The sequence below is a fragment of the Ammospiza nelsoni genome, chromosome 9 (assembly GCF_027579445.1).
Source record: "Ammospiza nelsoni isolate bAmmNel1 chromosome 9, bAmmNel1.pri, whole genome shotgun sequence".
Lineage (NCBI taxonomy): Eukaryota > Metazoa > Chordata > Aves > Passeriformes > Passerellidae > Ammospiza > Ammospiza nelsoni.
In genome coordinates, this window is record NC_080641.1 from 36,507,788 (window position 1) to 36,523,746 (window position 15,959).

The window sequence follows — 15,959 nt, forward strand, 5'->3', positions numbered from 1 at the left end:
TAACTGGTAGTATTCTCCCAGTCTAAGTAGGTTTCTAGGAAAATGGAGTAGTAATAAAAAAGTAGGCATAGCAAGCTAAGGAAAGAAAAGACCTGTAGCCTTTTTTTTTATTTCACTGTGATGGAACACCACTCAGCTGAGTAGGGAAATATTGTCCAGTTCAGACTGTAATTGAGTGGAATCTGGCTTATTTGGGGCTGAACACAAAAGTGAGGATAAATCAAGGAATAAACAAGACCAAGAGAACAGACTCTACTTTCCAAATCCCAGAGTGCCAGTGCTGGAAAGTTTATTGTAATGGAATTTCAAGCCAGGATTTCCAGGCTCAGGAGGTTTAGTTATTTTGGATGCATTTCAGATCAGCAGTGCCTGCTTGGCATGCTGTCTGCTCCTGTTGCAGCATTTAGTTTTGTGACAGGTTCTGTGTGAGAAACAAGAATGGCCCATATCAGCACACCTTGGCAGCTTTATTTCAGCTGTAGCATTTTCAAGGAGAAGTTTCACAGCTGTTATTCCTTGTAACCCTGGGCCGGTGTCTTTGCTTGAAATGGTTGAAAAAGACGTGCAAACTGAAGGCTCTTCCCCATAGAAAGGTGTCAGCTCAGCTGCTGTCGCTCCCAACGTGTGCAGAGTTACAAACACAGAGCCCTGGGGCAGCAATGCCATCAGCTGGCAGTTCAGCAGTTATAATTTACCACAGGGGATGGAATGGTTTTTTTGTGAGGGTTATCTTAGCAAGGCGCTCACTGGGGGACCCATCTGTTTCTGCTCATGTGCTTCCAAGGGTGACGTTTGCTAGCAGGGCCAAAAACCCCCCGGGAAACTGCATGTGAGCACAGTTCTCAGGCGTAACCCATTGTAACTACATTTCCTCCTGTCTGTGATCTGCAGAACTCATCTGATAGGGAGTTTCTTTCCCAGTACTTTGGGTGAGTAGACTCACTAAATCCTACTTCCTCTGTTTCTGCACTAGGGTTCATCCAGCACTGAGTACTGTGGGAATGCGTAAAATCAGAGGGGTTTGGGAAAGCTGCAAAAGGCAGGCCTCAGAGACAGCAGAACTGTGATCAGAGCTGAGCAGCAGCCATGAGATTGGTCAGCAGAAAAACTATTTAAACTGTGGAAAAGCAAGAACAAATGGAACAATGGTCTGTGTATTAACACTTGCCTAGAATAACTCCCTAAGCTACAGAAAGTTTATCTAGCAAGATATTAGGAAGTTCTAGGCTTAATACTGGAGCTCTGTGCATTGTGTTTAAGGCTCACAAGCAGGTATTGTATTTGAAATAAGCAAGCATTGTTTAACCAAAGGTACCTGTGCTTACAGTGGTTGGATAGAGCTACTGTCAATGTGCTTTTGCTTTGTGTGATTGGGCAAAAAACTGATAAAGTGAGTTGTGACATTGAGTTCTTGGTCTGCTGCCTGGGATGTGAGCTGGTGGCATCTTCCCATTGCCGTAACCATGGAATGAGGCTGATGCTGGAAAATCAAACGGCTCAAGGCAGTTCCCAGCAGCCCTGCCCTGTTTGTGATTTGTGCACAGACCCCTGCCAGTGTCAAGTACTTGGCACAGAGCTATGGTGAGAGGCACTGTGAAACTCCTGATCTCCTGCCTTCCTGCTTCCTCCCCATTTCCCTGATCCCTGAAAGCGTTTAGCCATGACAGCACTTCTCTTCACTTTAGCCATGACAGCACTGCACTTCATGTCCTAACAAGTGTTGGTTGCACAGAGGTAGTGCTGAAACTGTTGATGGTGCTGTTATTAGATGACCCCTGACACCAACTAACTGAGAAACTGGACACCATGAATTTCCCATTTCTCCTGAAATCACTTTCTTTCAGAAACCGCTGCACAGTCTTCCACACAACGCATTACTTAAAGGCAGAGATGAGAATTCAGGGAGTGGGGTCTGACTTCCAGCTGAGGTAATTGTGCAAGGCTACTGCCAGGGAAGAAGCGAGGCAATCCTCACTGGATTGAAGGCTGCCTCACAGTGAGCAACCCCTGAACCTGGAGAGAACATCTGAGTGCTTGTTAGGCTGCTGAGAGTTGGGTCTGACAGCTGCTCCTTGTGTGCATAAAGACACAGAAAGCACACAGTCCTGAGGAAGGGAAAGTTGGATGTTAATTGGCTCCGAGTGACTTCTGGTGCCAGGAATGCTCAGTATGGGGTGATGCTGGGGATGTAAATGGCAGGAGAGAATTAATTGTATATTGTGAGTGAGGAAGGACTATGGTGCTCAGAAATGAGTTTAGCTTGTTTTGTTGGTTTTCTGGTAATTTTTCTACTTTGGGTTAATTTTGTGGTAGTGATTACGCCTAAATGTTTTTCTAAGTCTGAAATTAGTACTGTGGTTATCTGTTGAAAAAGTTCTTAGTCTCTTATCAGGTTGTTTTTGTATATATATATTTGTATATATTTATTTAAATTAAATAAATATAAGTAAAAAAATATGATACAGAAAATATATATCTATTATTATATTAGAAGGTATTCTCTCTAATATATATAATATCTATGAATAAAATAAATAAAAATATCCATATAAATATCATTAAATTTTGAAAAATAAATTTACTTCCTAAATTTTAAATCTGGTTCAAATAAAGGGGTGTCCTTGGTTTTTATTTGGTTAGAGGCAGGAGTTTTATTTTAAATAATATAAGTAATATAGAAATGTGGATCTTAAGATAGAAATATATAATAAATATATAAAGAGAAATTGCTAAAGTATGAATATAAATTTATATATAAATATATGTAAGTAATATGAAGAGTTGTAGTATAGAATATAAATAACATTATATGGGAATATAAATATAAAAATATGTAAATATAGTTTAAAAGAAAGGGAATGTTTTGGCTTTTATTTAAGTAGAGGCAGGGGTTTTATTTTGAATATTATAAGTGTTAGAGAAGTAAAAATCTTGACGCAGAAATATTTAATCAATGCATAAAAATATGTATAAAATATATAAATAACTACTCGCATCAGATGTAATATAGAATATAAATTTATTTATAACTTGACATTGGTAAAGATAAATGTATAAGTAAGCAATAGACATTAATATACATTATAAATACAAATAGGAATATAAAAATCAGACATAAGGATAAAACATATTTAAATATTTTTTAAAAGAAAGGGTTGGGGTCTTTTTTATTATTGGGTTAGAGGCAGGGTTTTTATTTTAAATAATATTAATGTAGATATTATTGTTATATATTTCTAAATATTGAGATATAAAATCAAGATATAAATATATATATATAAACACAAAATGTAAGTAAATATAAATAATAGGAAGAGATGTAATGGAGAATACAAATAAGAGTATACATTAGTATACATTTTAAATGTAAAAGTGAATATGAACCTGAAAAACAGAATTTTAAAAAATATTTAAATACAGTTGAGAAGACTGAGGTTCTTTTTGGCTTTAATGTGGGTAGAGGCAGGGGTTTTATTTTAAATAATGTAAGTGTTACAGATGTAAAAATCCTAACACAGAAAGATATAATAAATATATAAAGATATGAATAAAAGTATATAAAAATATAAGTAATAGGAACACATGTAACATAGAATATAAATTTATAAATAAATCGCTAAATATAAATGCAAAATCGATCATACATCAGTAAACATTTTAAATATAAATTTGAAAAATTTTTTTCTAAAAAATTTAAATACAGTTGAGATGAAAGGGGGTTTTATTTGCCATGTATGGGGTAGAGGCAGGGGTTTTATTTTGAGTACTGTGAGTGTTACAGAAGTAAAAATCCTAACAGAAATATATACTTACTATGTAAAAATATGTATAAACATATAAAAATAAATTTAAGTTTTAGGGATATATGCAATATGGAATAGAAATGTATTCATAAAAACAAATGTATAAATGGACAGTGTACATCAATATACATTGTAAATAGAAATGTGAATATTAATATGAAAAATATATTTTTTTAAATATTTAATTTTTTTTTTAAAGAAATTGTTGAGGTTTTGTTTTGTTTTGTTCTATTAGATTAGAGGCAGAAGTTTTTTTTTTCCTCTTCCCGGTTGTTTTGGGGCATTTATTTCAGAGCAGTTTTCGGCGGGGATCGCCCCTGTTCTTTTTTGCCGTCTTCGCTGCCCGCAGCCCCGAGGCGCGCTGAGCCCCCGGCTGGGGCGGGCGGCAGTGCTGCCGCCTTGTGGACAGAGCGCGGTACTGCAGCCCTGCGCCGAGAGGCCGCCACCTTGGGAGTGGCGCGTCGCGGATGTCGCGGACTTTTGGTTGACCTTCTCAACAGGGCGGCGAAAAGGGCGGGGAAGTGGAGGACCGGGGTGGGTGTCACTGGACTGCCTGCATGGAATACCGACCCCGGCGCGGCCCCGGTGGTATTTTCTGTGACGTTTCAAGTGTACCCGACACATGCTGTGGTCTCAGCGGCGCCGCGGGCGGGCGTATTTCGGCGGGTTTGTGACAGGCATGTGGGGAAACGCCTCGCTGTGCCGGGGTCCTCTGACAGCCGCTTTCCCGCCCTGAGGGAGCCGAGCCGGGCCGAATTGTTCCGAAGAGCCGAAGAGCCGAGTGTGGGCGAAAACAGCCGAGTTTCCCCGAAGAGCCGAGTGTGGCCGAAAACAGCCGAGTTTCACCGAAGAGCCGAGTGTGGCCGAAAATAGCCGAGTTTCACCGAAGAGCCGAGTGTGGCCGAACACAGCCGACTTGAGACGAAGAGCCGAGTGTGGCCGAACACAGCCGACTTGAGACGAAGAGCCGATGATAGCCGAGTGTAACCGATAGCCGACTGTAGCCGACATTGGCCGCATTTAGACAAAGAGCCGAATATGACCGACTTTAGCCCAACCGGGCCGAGTTCAGCCGAAGAGCCGGAAAAGCCGAATTTAGACGAAAAGCCGAACCGAAACGATTTTAGACCTAAGCCGAACCAAGCCTAATTTAGCCGAGTTTATTTAAACAGAACCGAACGACGCCGCAGCACTCTGCCTGCAGAGCGCCGGTGCAGACGGCAGGGGGCGGTGTATAAAGCGAGTATAAAATATCAACTGTATATAAGAAGGAATAAAAAGCTCTGTGTCATGTGCAGCAGTAGAAAATTTCAGGCTCCCAGGGAATAAATAGTTTTCTTTCAATCATTATAGTTTTGGGGTTTTTTTTACTCCCAGGTAGCCTGAAAGTTACTACTGCTGCTTTTTGATTCTAAAGCTAGGAAGGAAAACCAAGATTACAAATACAAGAAAAAGAAAGGGAAAGGGAAGGGGAAAAAAAGGAAAGGAAAGGAAAGAAAGCAGGAGAGCAGAAGGGAAGGGAAGGGAAAGGGGTGAAAAACAGCGTTAAAAAAAGAAAAAGAGTTGGAGGGGAAAAGAGAGGGCATTCGGGAGGAGCGGTCCTGCCTCAGGTCCTTCCCCGCCCTGGGGCGAAGGAGCCGTTTGATGCCCGGGAGGGAGTGCAGCTCCCGGTGGCGGGGGACGGAGCCGTGGCTGTCAGCCCGAGACTCCAACTCCCGGCAGGCCCTGCTGCCGGCGCGGCGTGTGACGCAACGGCTATCGCGGCACATGAGTGGCTACCAGCCCGAGACTCCAACTCCCGGCAGGCCCTGCTGCCGGCGCGACGTGTGCCGCAACGGCCGACGCTGCCCGGGATTTTTCTCTAAATCGGCAGTAAATACAGCTGAGTAAAATTAGCTTGGTTTTCTTCCTTCTTTTTTAACTGAATTGTTTTTATTAAAAATACTATTTGAATATGTAGAAAAAGTGGGGATGTCCTGTACTATATCCTAGCTTTTCTTGTTTATAGGGTGCTCAGAAAACATGCGTCCCTTAGAGTCCCTCAGAAAGGTTCTCAGTGCGATCTCTACCAAGGTATGTATTTACTAATAAGTGATCCCTTTAGATATTTGCCTGTGTACCTTTTCCTGTAATTCAGAGCTTGCGTTCTGTGGGTTTTATGATAAACCTGTAAAATATGTAAGAATGCTTTTGCAAGTCTGAATCGTTGAAGGCAGCAGTAAGTGGATTTAGAGCCTGTTCTTGACCAGACAACGGGAAAAAGTGTGACTTTGATGCTGAACTTGTTTTTTTCATTTTTCATTTGACTTGTCTGGAATGATTTAGGAATAGAGAGAGCTAGAAGAAGAGAGAAATGGAATTGATTATGGAGCACTCCTCAAATGCTCACCACGATTCAGTGTAGAGCCGAAGTGAAGGGTGATGGAACAGAGCTCTGTGCTTTAGAAGGAAATAAATTTAAACCTGACCTCCGCACAGAGTCTCACTAACTTCTTTTGTTTTAAAATACAAAATATTATTAGGAAGTGTTGGAAGTTAGTGTTTTGGGAAAGAAACGGCAGTTCCACAGAACATTCCATTTAACAGAGGCTCTGGGAACGATTCATGTTGTAACTGCTGTCACTGCAATCAGTTGGTGGTTCAGCCTTGAAATGTGCACTTGCCCTTCTATAAAGCACTGTTTTGTTTGCCTTTCAGTGCTATGAGTCTTGATAAATTGGAGAAGAGCCCAAGAGAAATTTTTCATCCCTTGATATAAAAGGTAGGAAGTGACTTTTTTTGGTTTGGTTCTTTTTCTTTATTATTTCCTGGAAATAAAAGTAATTAAGTATAGGTACTACTGGTTTGTTTCTTCCAGTAGCAGATGATAACAATAGCAGTAGTAATAGTAAAAATAATAATAGAAATAATAATAATAGCAATGTAATACTACTTAAACTGTCTTTATCCATTGAACTGGCCATTTCAAATCAAAACTTCTAAACACAAATCAAACCATCATCCTCGTAGAATCTTTCACAGCAGTGGGCTATAGATCCTGGTTTTGTTGACAGGATTTATTGGTTCTGGAATAGCAAGAGGGAAGTACAAGCCTAACTACTTCTAGCTCACAGACCCATCCAGTGAATACTGCTTTGTGTTTTGGTGGGCTTGTGATGACTTTGAAATCAATTGCTCATTCCAGTAAAAAAAATTAATGTTTTTTTGAACCTGACAGCAGAAATAACTTTAGGCACCAACTTAATAATAACAGATCACCAATTTAAGTTCATAATTTTATGCTGTACTATCAAAGTTTAAAGGTAAATTTTTACTTATTAGGAGATGGTATAAAGTGTATGTTCCAATGTGTTGGATGTATGCAAAGGTACATACGTACCCGAAAGTCCTTAGAGGAAACAAATTTTTACGTCTGCTGTTTGATTGTTTATCATACAATATTTGGTTTTATTTCCCAGGGATCGGTGAATTTTAACTTTGGAGTCCTCTGTGCTAAGGATGCTCAGCCTACAGATGATGAAATGTTCAGTAATGGTGAGTTTTTCACCTTCTCTTTAATTGCTATGCTGATCTGAATAAGAAAAAAACAAAAGCAAGAGAAAAAAAAAGGATGGTTTATTATTTTTTACGCTGTTATGTTTGTTTCCTCAGTATTTGCTGCAGCTCTGCGAACCCAAGCTTTGGGTTCCTTCTGTCCCACTGGGAGTTGCCCAGTTTGGTTGCATCTGGTGAAATTCACCCTGAGACCTTACAGAGCTAGCTCAAACTACGTGAGAGCCATTTGCAGTTCTCTCCAGACACCTGGAGAATGGGTGATGTTTCTGAGGGTCTGGCAAGTATACTTGTATCAAAACTCAGTCTGTGAAATTTCTGGGGAAAACCCTTCTGTGTCCTGAAGGGTTCAAACTCTGGTGAGGATCCAGTTATCAGGTGCTCACCTGGATGGTTCCAGCTCTTAAAGTGAACACTTGTACTCTTACCCTGTAGTTTACATCTATTGTATTTTTGTTATTTTGCAAGATTTTACGGCTTTGCAAAATATTGTGCATTTCACTCTTTGGAACCTCTCAGATCGTTCTTTGGTGCAGCACCACCTCATGGGACACTTGGCTGCCGTCCTGAAGGGGTTGGTCGCTAGAATTGTAAATCCTGGAGAGTTTGTAAGTCTTCTGTCCCCAGGGAGGTACCATGCTTTGTTTACTTTTGTTCTGTTTGTTAGGCGCTGCTTCTCATTGGAAGTATGAATTTCAAACTACCCTGTTCTTATTTTAACTGTTTTCCTGGTTCTCTCCCTACGGCAGGGAAAGACTCTCGTATCCTTGTCGTCGGGCTCGGTGCTGTCCAAGAAGATGCAGAGACTAAAAAAATCATAAGAAGCAAAATATGACTGCAGGGAAAACAAGCTGGAGAGAACAAAAGGTGATATTGTTATCCTTACCCTGTATTAGAAACATTCGCTGTGCTTTGATGCTGGCAGCTGCCAGGGGCTTGTTAGCTCTTTGTAGGCAGGTGTAGGTGTTCACTTGTAGGTTTTTTCTCTGGACAAGTCAATTCAAACTTTGCTAAGCTTATATTTGCAAATTACTCTCTAGCACAGTCCAGCATGACATTTTTGAATGTTGTAAAAATACCATGTTACTTGGAAATTGCTAATGATGAGAAGCTTTAGGGAAAAATAAGATGTCAGGGTTGGGAGATGTGAGAAGAATTTTGAGGGGATGTTAGACTGAAATAAAGCACACTTGAAGCTGGACTGGCACGCTGGCAGATCCCCTATTAAACAGTAGCGCTGAGATTAGGCTGGGGGTTGCCCATTGTTTCTGTAGAAATCAATGTTTTCTGGTCTTCAGAGGTAAGCTGCTTTGAAAAGCTGGAAGGCACAGCATAGTGACAATCCGTGTGCTTCGCATTAAAAATAGATTTCAGAAGGGTCCTAGGCTTTTGTCTTTTCCTAGAAGTCGATGTAATCCTATTGAGGAGTTTTTAATTCTGTGCTGCCGTGTCATCGATCAGGGCCCTGTCGTACTAATCATCATACAGATGCAAAACAAAAAATCAGACCCTGTCCCGACCACTTAGAGCCCAGAACACGATTTCCTCAGGCTGCCATTTGTGTGCCATCGGTACTCACCATGGAAGCGAGCTGGGGATTGTTGCACCCGTTGGGAACAAACCGCTTCTCGTCACACAGAAATGGAATTGGGACGACGCCTCAGCCAGCCTCTCTCTCCTGAATCTGCAGCAGAGCAGTTCCAGTCCATGCGGGCAATCCAGTTCCTGACGATCTGAGCGCACGGAGCAGCGCTCAGCTGCTGTGGGGGGCTCAGGGAGGGCAGAGTGTGCATTGTCATCTTCCTGAACCTACAGACGCGAATCAAAGTGAGAAGCCACAGGGTGGAAATCAGTCGCATATATGCTAAATAAAACTTGCAGGTTTTTTTTAAGAATTGTTTTTGCTTGTTCTTTGTTGTGCTTCTGTGCTTAGAAAACCTCCCTTTACAATCAGTTCAATTCATCAATTGAACCTTTGTTTGCAGACTCTCACTGAGCAGAATTTGTTGCAGACTCAGTGCACGCTGTGCAGGCCTCCCGGGAGTGTGAGGAGCTCATGTGTGCTACTTTTTGCTTTAGGATGCTCTGAGGTATTTATTCCTTTTGGGATACATGATGAGAATTCCCAAGAGAGGTAGTTATAAGGTATGACATCGGGAAAAAGCCTGTGTGGTTGGAATGTTGTTGCTGTCAAAAGTTAATTTTTTCTTAGCCAGTAGTTAGCTTTTTGCTTTATTTTTGTGGTATCAATATTTTATTGTTTAAAAAATTCCTTCAAAATAACTTCAGTGGTCGCCCACCAGTACCTTGTTCAGATTTGCCTATTTGCTTGTAGCTGAAATGTTCACATCTTGTTTATCATTCTATTTAAGAAACTGCTGCCCAGCCAACTAATAACTGAATATCCATCTGTCTAGGACACGGGGAGAGGATTTAGGTAATGTCTTTATTTCCAGAAAAAAGTTCCAGTGTAGTTTCTAAATAGAGGAGAAGGGGGTGAAGACTCGGGGCTCTGATGCCGTTGGGGCACCCCAAGGTCCCCAGGAGAGGGGGCCCCACTGCGGTGCAGGAGCAGGTGTGTTCTCATGTAATATTGAACAAATTATAAATATAAATATGAAAATTATAAACATGAAAATATTTTTAAAATACTTAAATAAAGCGGGTTTTCTTTATTGGTCAATAGGCAGTGTTTTGATTGTAAAAATTATAAATGCAAATAATATAAAGGTAGAAATCTAAGTTTAGAAATATATAATAAATACATACAGATAAATATAAAAATTTAAAATATCAGAAAAAATTAGTTGTAGCAGTAGATATTATACATAATTTAAATAATGATTTAAATCTATTTTAAAATTTTATATATATAATATATCATTATTAATGTAATACATCCAAAGAAACGATAAATTAAAATATGAATGTATAATTATACAAAGTATAAATAAAAAATATTTCAGTATCCTTTAAAAGAAGGGTTTTTTTATTTATTTGGTTAGAGACGGGGTTTTTATTTGGAATAATGGAAGTATTATAGAAGTATAAAATTAAATATAGAAATATACAGTCAATATAGAAAGATATTTGTAAAAACACGAGCGAACGACGCCTCTTTCGGCCGAACCAAGGCGAGACCGGCGGAACCTGACGGCCTCGAGCGAACCGAGGCCAGGCTTGCGAGGCTGCCTGAACGGAGCCGAGCTCAGCCGAACCGAGCCCGCTGCTCTCGTGCGCGCTAATTAGCGCGAGTGCGGTCACTGCCCAATGAGCTCCTGTGCCACGCCGCGCTCCCGATCGTGTCCGTGCGATGGCCGGGCCGCCCGCGGGACGCGGCAGCAGGAGAGCCCCGAGCCGGGCGAGTTTAACGTGAGGCGGCGCCGCTTGCCCGCCGTCAGGGAGCCGAGCCGAGGCGAGCTCAGCCGAACGCGGAGAGAGCGGCTCCGAGTTCGGCCGAAGCGAGCCGAGCCGCGCCGAGGGCAGAGAGCGGCTCCGAGTTCGGCCGAAGAGAGCCGAGGCGCGCCGAGCGCACTGATCGGCTCCGAGTTCGGCCGAGGCGAGCCGAGCCGCGCCGGGCGCAGAGAGTGGCTCCGAGTTCGACCGAAGCGAGCCGAGGCGCGCCGAGCGCAGAGAGCGGCTCCGAGTTCGGCCGAAGCGAGCCGAGCCGCGCCGGGCGCACAGAGAGGCTCCGAGTTCGGCCGAAGCGAGCCGAGGCGCGCCGAGCGCAGAGAGCGGCTCCGAGTTCGGCCGAAGCGAGCCGAGCCGCGCCGGGCGCAGAGAGTGGCTCCGAGTTCGACCGAAGCGAGCCGAGCCGCGCCGAGCGCAGAGAGCGGCTCCGAGTTCGGCCGAAGCGAGCCGAGCCGCGCCGGGCGCACAGAGAGGCTCCGAGTTCGGCCGAAGCGAGCCGAGCCGCGCCGGGCGCACTGATCGGCTCCGAGTTCGGCCGAAGCGAGCCGAGCCGCGCCGGGCGCACAGAGAGGCTCCGAGTTCGGCCGAAGAGAGCCGAGGCGCGCCGAGCGCACTGATCGGCTCCGAGTTCGGCCGAAGCGAGCCGAGGCGCGCCGGGCGCAGAGAGCGGCTCCGAGTTCGGCCGAAGCGAGCCGAGCCGCGCCGGGCGCACAGAGAGGCTCCGAGTTCGGCCGAAGCGAGCCGAGGCGCGCCGAGCGCAGAGAGCGGCTCCGAGTTCGGCCGAAGCGAGCCGAGCCGCGCCGGGCGCAGAGAGCGGCTCCGAGTTCGACCGAAGCGAGCCGAGCCGCGCCGAGCGCAGAGAGCGGCTCCGAGTTCGGCCGAAGCGAGCCGAGCCGCGCCGGGCGCACTGATCGGCTCCGAGTTCGGCCGAAGCGAGCCGAGGCGCGCCGGGCGCAGAGAGCGGCTCCGAGTTCGGCCGAAGCGAGCCGAGCCGCGCCGGGCGCAGAGAGCGGCTCCGAGTTCGACCGAAGCGAGCCGAGCCGCGCCGAGCGCAGAGAGCGGCTCCGAGTTCGGCCGAAGCGAGCCGAGCCGCGCCGGGCGCAGAGAGCGGCTCCGAGTTCGACCGAAGCGAGCCGAGCCGCGCCGAGCGCAGAGAGCGGCTCCGAGTTCGGCCGAAGCGAGCCGAGCCGCGCCGGGCGCACTGATCGGCTCCGAGTTCGGCCGAAGCGAGCCGAGGCGCGCCGGGCGCAGAGAGCGGCTCCGAGTTCGGCCGAAGCGAGCCGAGCCGCGCCGGGCGCAGAGAGCGGCTCCGAGTTCGGCCGAAGCGAGCCGAGCCGCGCCGGGCGCACAGAGAGGCTCCGAGTTCGGCCGAAGCGAGCCGAGCCGCGCCGGGCGCACTGATCGGCTCCGAGTTCGGCCGAAGCGAGCCGAGGCGCGCCGGGCGCAGAGAGCGGCTCCGAGTTCGGCCGAAGCGAGGCGATCCGTGCCGAAGGGTCGAGTCCAGCCGAATGCAGATGACAATGGCCGAGTTTAGCCGATTACAGCCGCATTTAGCCGAGCAGCTGTGAGCCTTGCACGCTTGAGGTGAGCGTGCATCGTTGCCGGCCTGGGATTGAGTGAAATGCACTAAGGAAACCAGCTCTGGGGAGGGAGGCAGGGAAATCCTCTCTTAACGTTTACCAATTCGTCCGTCAAACTCATCACGGCAGGACAGAGTGAAGACTGAAAGTGTAAGAAGATGTGGAGGGAAACAGAGAATCTGGCAGGAGCATCGAACGCACAAGTGCACGAATTTTGCTTTTTGCTTGGATGTAAACTCAGAAGTTGTAAGGAATTTGGGAAGGAGAAGGGACATTTCAGAAGGAGAAGAAGTTGTTGTTGGAGTCCTGGCAAAAGCTTTAAAAAAAAAAAAAAAAGTGGTTTCTTTTTTCTTCACTATTATATTCTTTGGTGGTATATGGTGTGCTGTTTTATTTCTTGGTGTTATTAGCTCTGTGTAAATTGTTTATTGAGTCAAGCTAACTTTGCTTGGGTTGTTTTGTATTTGAGGTAGGATCAATTTCAAGAGGTTTCTTTCACAGACTTCTGATAGGTATTACTGGGATTTTGGTTTTGTTTACTGTATGCATAAACATAGAGATTTGGTAGGGCCAGCTGGGCTGCTGGAGTTTTGGGTGTGAATTTATTAGATGGCTTTTGTTAAACACAGAATAATTATGTAAGGTAACAGCAAATTACCCAATTACCCAATTGATCTAGCTATGTAACCTTACCACAAAGTTTTATATCTTGCCAGTTTTCTGTTCTTCTGCTCCAAGTAGTTGTTGCAAAAAAAGAAAGCACTGTTACTTTTCTGAAAAGTTTTCTTCTATAACAAGCCCTTTACTGCCCTTGAATGTGAGTCAGAGGAGCCAAACAGCTGCAGCTGCTCTGAGGGCTTGGTGGGATTCGCCCCCTCCCTTTTCCTGGGTGCCATGGGAACGAGAGGCGGGCACAATCAGGGGTATATTAACCCCAGCCGTGGCTGAGGGGCTTCATTCCCTCTCTGGGATGTGCTGGGTTAAGAGCTCTCCTCATTTCAGTGAAGAGGCTTTTTCAGCCCGTCTCAGCATCTTTTCAGCAGGTGTTTCTGGGCATCTAAAGCACAGAGGCTTGGAAGATTCTGTGAAGAAAACAGCATGGAATACAGGGAGTATTTAGGTTTGTGATTTTGGGTTTTGTGTTTAGGAGTGGTAAGGTGCTTTTGTAATTTTTAGTTTTGCTCTGGTTGTTTTTTTGGTTGGATTTCTTTTGGTGGAATTTTTGGTTTTTTTTGGTTTTCATTTTGGGGTTTTTAGTTGGTTTTTGTGGGGGTTTTGGATTTTTTGATGTTTTCTGTGGTTTTTTTGTTTCTGTGGGGAGTTAGGTGTTTTGGGATTTATTGTTTGTGTGGGTTTTGTTTGTTTGGTTTTTTTTCTTTGTTTGTTTTTGGGATTGGTTTTGTTGGGTTTTTTTTGTTTTGTTTTTTTTTTTAATTGAGGAGTGCAACTCCCTGAAATTCCAAGCTGTGTCAAGCACAACATTTTATTCAGCAGATTGATCATGTCACAAGAGGGATCCGCCCAAGGTCCAAGATGATGTTTGAGATTGAGGCTTCAGGTGAGTTGAGGATTGTGATTGGGAGAGGGAGGGTGAGCAGTTAGGAGTTCTTGGGAGGGAGTTTGCAGGCAGCAGGGTGAGAAAGGGTCTTTATTTGTTTATTTGAGGCCTCCCCCACACAAGGCTTCTCAGAAGCCTAGCAGAGGCATTCCCATGTCTTACAGCACACAAGGTCATCCACTGCACTCAGGGGAATGCCATTTAACTTTGCCTTTCTCTAACCCAGGTGCCACTCCTAATGAAGGCCTTGGAATCATGATGAAGCTGGAGCCTGAAGGAGCCAGGCACACTCAGGAGAGGGCAAGTAGCTGCCTTGGTGGGATTTGGCCCACATAACTCTGGACTCATACTTTGGTTTTGGTTTTCTTTATTGTAGCTCACCGAGAGGCTCACAGGCCATCACGAGGCCCTCCGAGGCAGACTCATTTCAGGTGCAACGTGGATTCCCATCACCGATCATCCAAAAGATAAGTCGAGGGCCTTGGCCTGGAGATGAGAGAATAGTGGGTTGGGAGTTCTTGGGGCAGATTTGAAAATTGGCAGCCGGAAAAGCAATCTTCTCCAAGGGCCTCTTAGGACAGCTAAAGGGAGAGGCTCTCCTTTTGATGGCAGCTTTCAGGCGGGCAGTGCAGAACAGCTCCGGTCTGTGTTGTGTTGTCCAGTGTTCTGTGTTCCCTAGTGTGTCTTTGGGGTCCCTTTTGCCTTCTCCCCTCGAGACCCTCACCACAAGCATGATGTGTCGTGTTTCATGTCCCCCCTGTTTGCCACGTTCTGTGTCACGGGTGTGTGCACACATTTTTTGCCGGAGCTGTTCTGCCCTGCCGCATGGCCTGCTGCAGTAGGAGAAACCGTGGGGCGTTGGAATTTGTAATGCTGGCTGTACTTGGGCTCTAGATGCTATTCCTAGATTGACATAAGGTGTTTGCTCCTTTTGAGTTATCCTGGTGGTGTTTGGCATATGTTGTAACTTTCTTTCAGGTGCAGACGCATTCCATGTGTGGCAGGGGGTCAGAGTTAGGAGGTGTCGGGCCTTCTTAGGAGTGCGGTGAGTAGCTGAGTGGTGGGGTTTTGGCCGATGCGGTGCCAAGATCAGGGACTGATGTTTGGTTCTCTTTAATACAGCTCTCTGAGAGACACCAGCCTGGTGCCAGCAGGACCTTCCCAGCTGACGAGGTGGCCTTTCTTTGCACCTGACAGGGACCAGCATCCCCAGATGTCTGAGAGATAAGTAGAGGGCTGTGACCCACAGAGGGGATGAAAGCACGGTGCTGGTTTGGGAATTCCTGGGAGGGGGTTTTGAGTCCAATTTTGGAGGGGGGGTGTGGTGTGTTCATGAAGTGGCCCCTTAGGCCCCATAAAAGCCAAGTATCACTTTTGATTGCAGTGCTGAGGTGTGCAGCAGGGCAGAGCAGTCCCGGTGTGTCTCGTGTCACTTCTCTATTGTGCATTATGTGTTGTTTGCATATGCCATATCTTTCACTTAGGGGGGCCTGTGAGAAACCCTGGCATCATTGTTAGCCTCTGTGATCTCTGCACTCCTTGGCCTGGCGCCCAGGCCACAGAACTTTTGACTAGGGAGCTCAGACAAGCATCAGACTCTCTTCTCTCTTTGGAAGCATCCAGTCAGACGTCTTTTCAGGTCTTGTTCTGAGCTGTATGGACAGCTGTGCCCCACCTGGATCCATTATGGTGGATTAGGACTTGTAATATTACGAGGTTAGGTAGAGGATTTTGACTGTAGGATTCCTAGGCATCAGTCTTTGCTGTTCTTGGAATAAATCATTCAGTAATCATCTTCTTCCTCCAGGGTTCTCTGAGCCTCATCAGCTCACCATCGGTCTCAGCTCGCTCATCTCCTTTTGCATTCTCTCAGTCCTTGCAGCCGTTTTCCTTGCCAAGAGATTTCTGTTCCTGTTGTGTCCCCGTTGTCTGTCCTATCCTGTGTCATGGCTCTCAGCACACATTTGTGCCGGAGCTGCTCTGCCCTGCTGCACAGCCTGGTGCGATAGGAGAAGTCCCAGGGACTTGGAGTTTGTAATGTGGGGTGTAGTTGGA

At 45.6% G+C, this 15,959-nt stretch overlaps 1 long non-coding RNA gene across 2 annotated transcripts; it reads left to right on the forward strand.

Moving 5' to 3' along the window:
- Positions 1-5,630: 5,630 nt before the first annotated feature.
- On the forward strand, positions 5,631-9,250 carry LOC132077209 (uncharacterized). Of its 2 annotated transcripts, none has more exons than XR_009419016.1 (5): positions 5,631-5,876; positions 6,501-6,564; positions 7,262-7,337; positions 7,455-8,222; positions 8,817-9,250. It is a non-coding gene; the product is annotated as an uncharacterized LOC132077209 (long non-coding RNA). The 2 variants fall into 2 exon arrangements; XR_009419017.1 differs by having other exon boundaries at positions 8,105-8,222.
- The last annotated feature ends 6,709 nt before the right edge of the window (positions 9,251-15,959 follow it).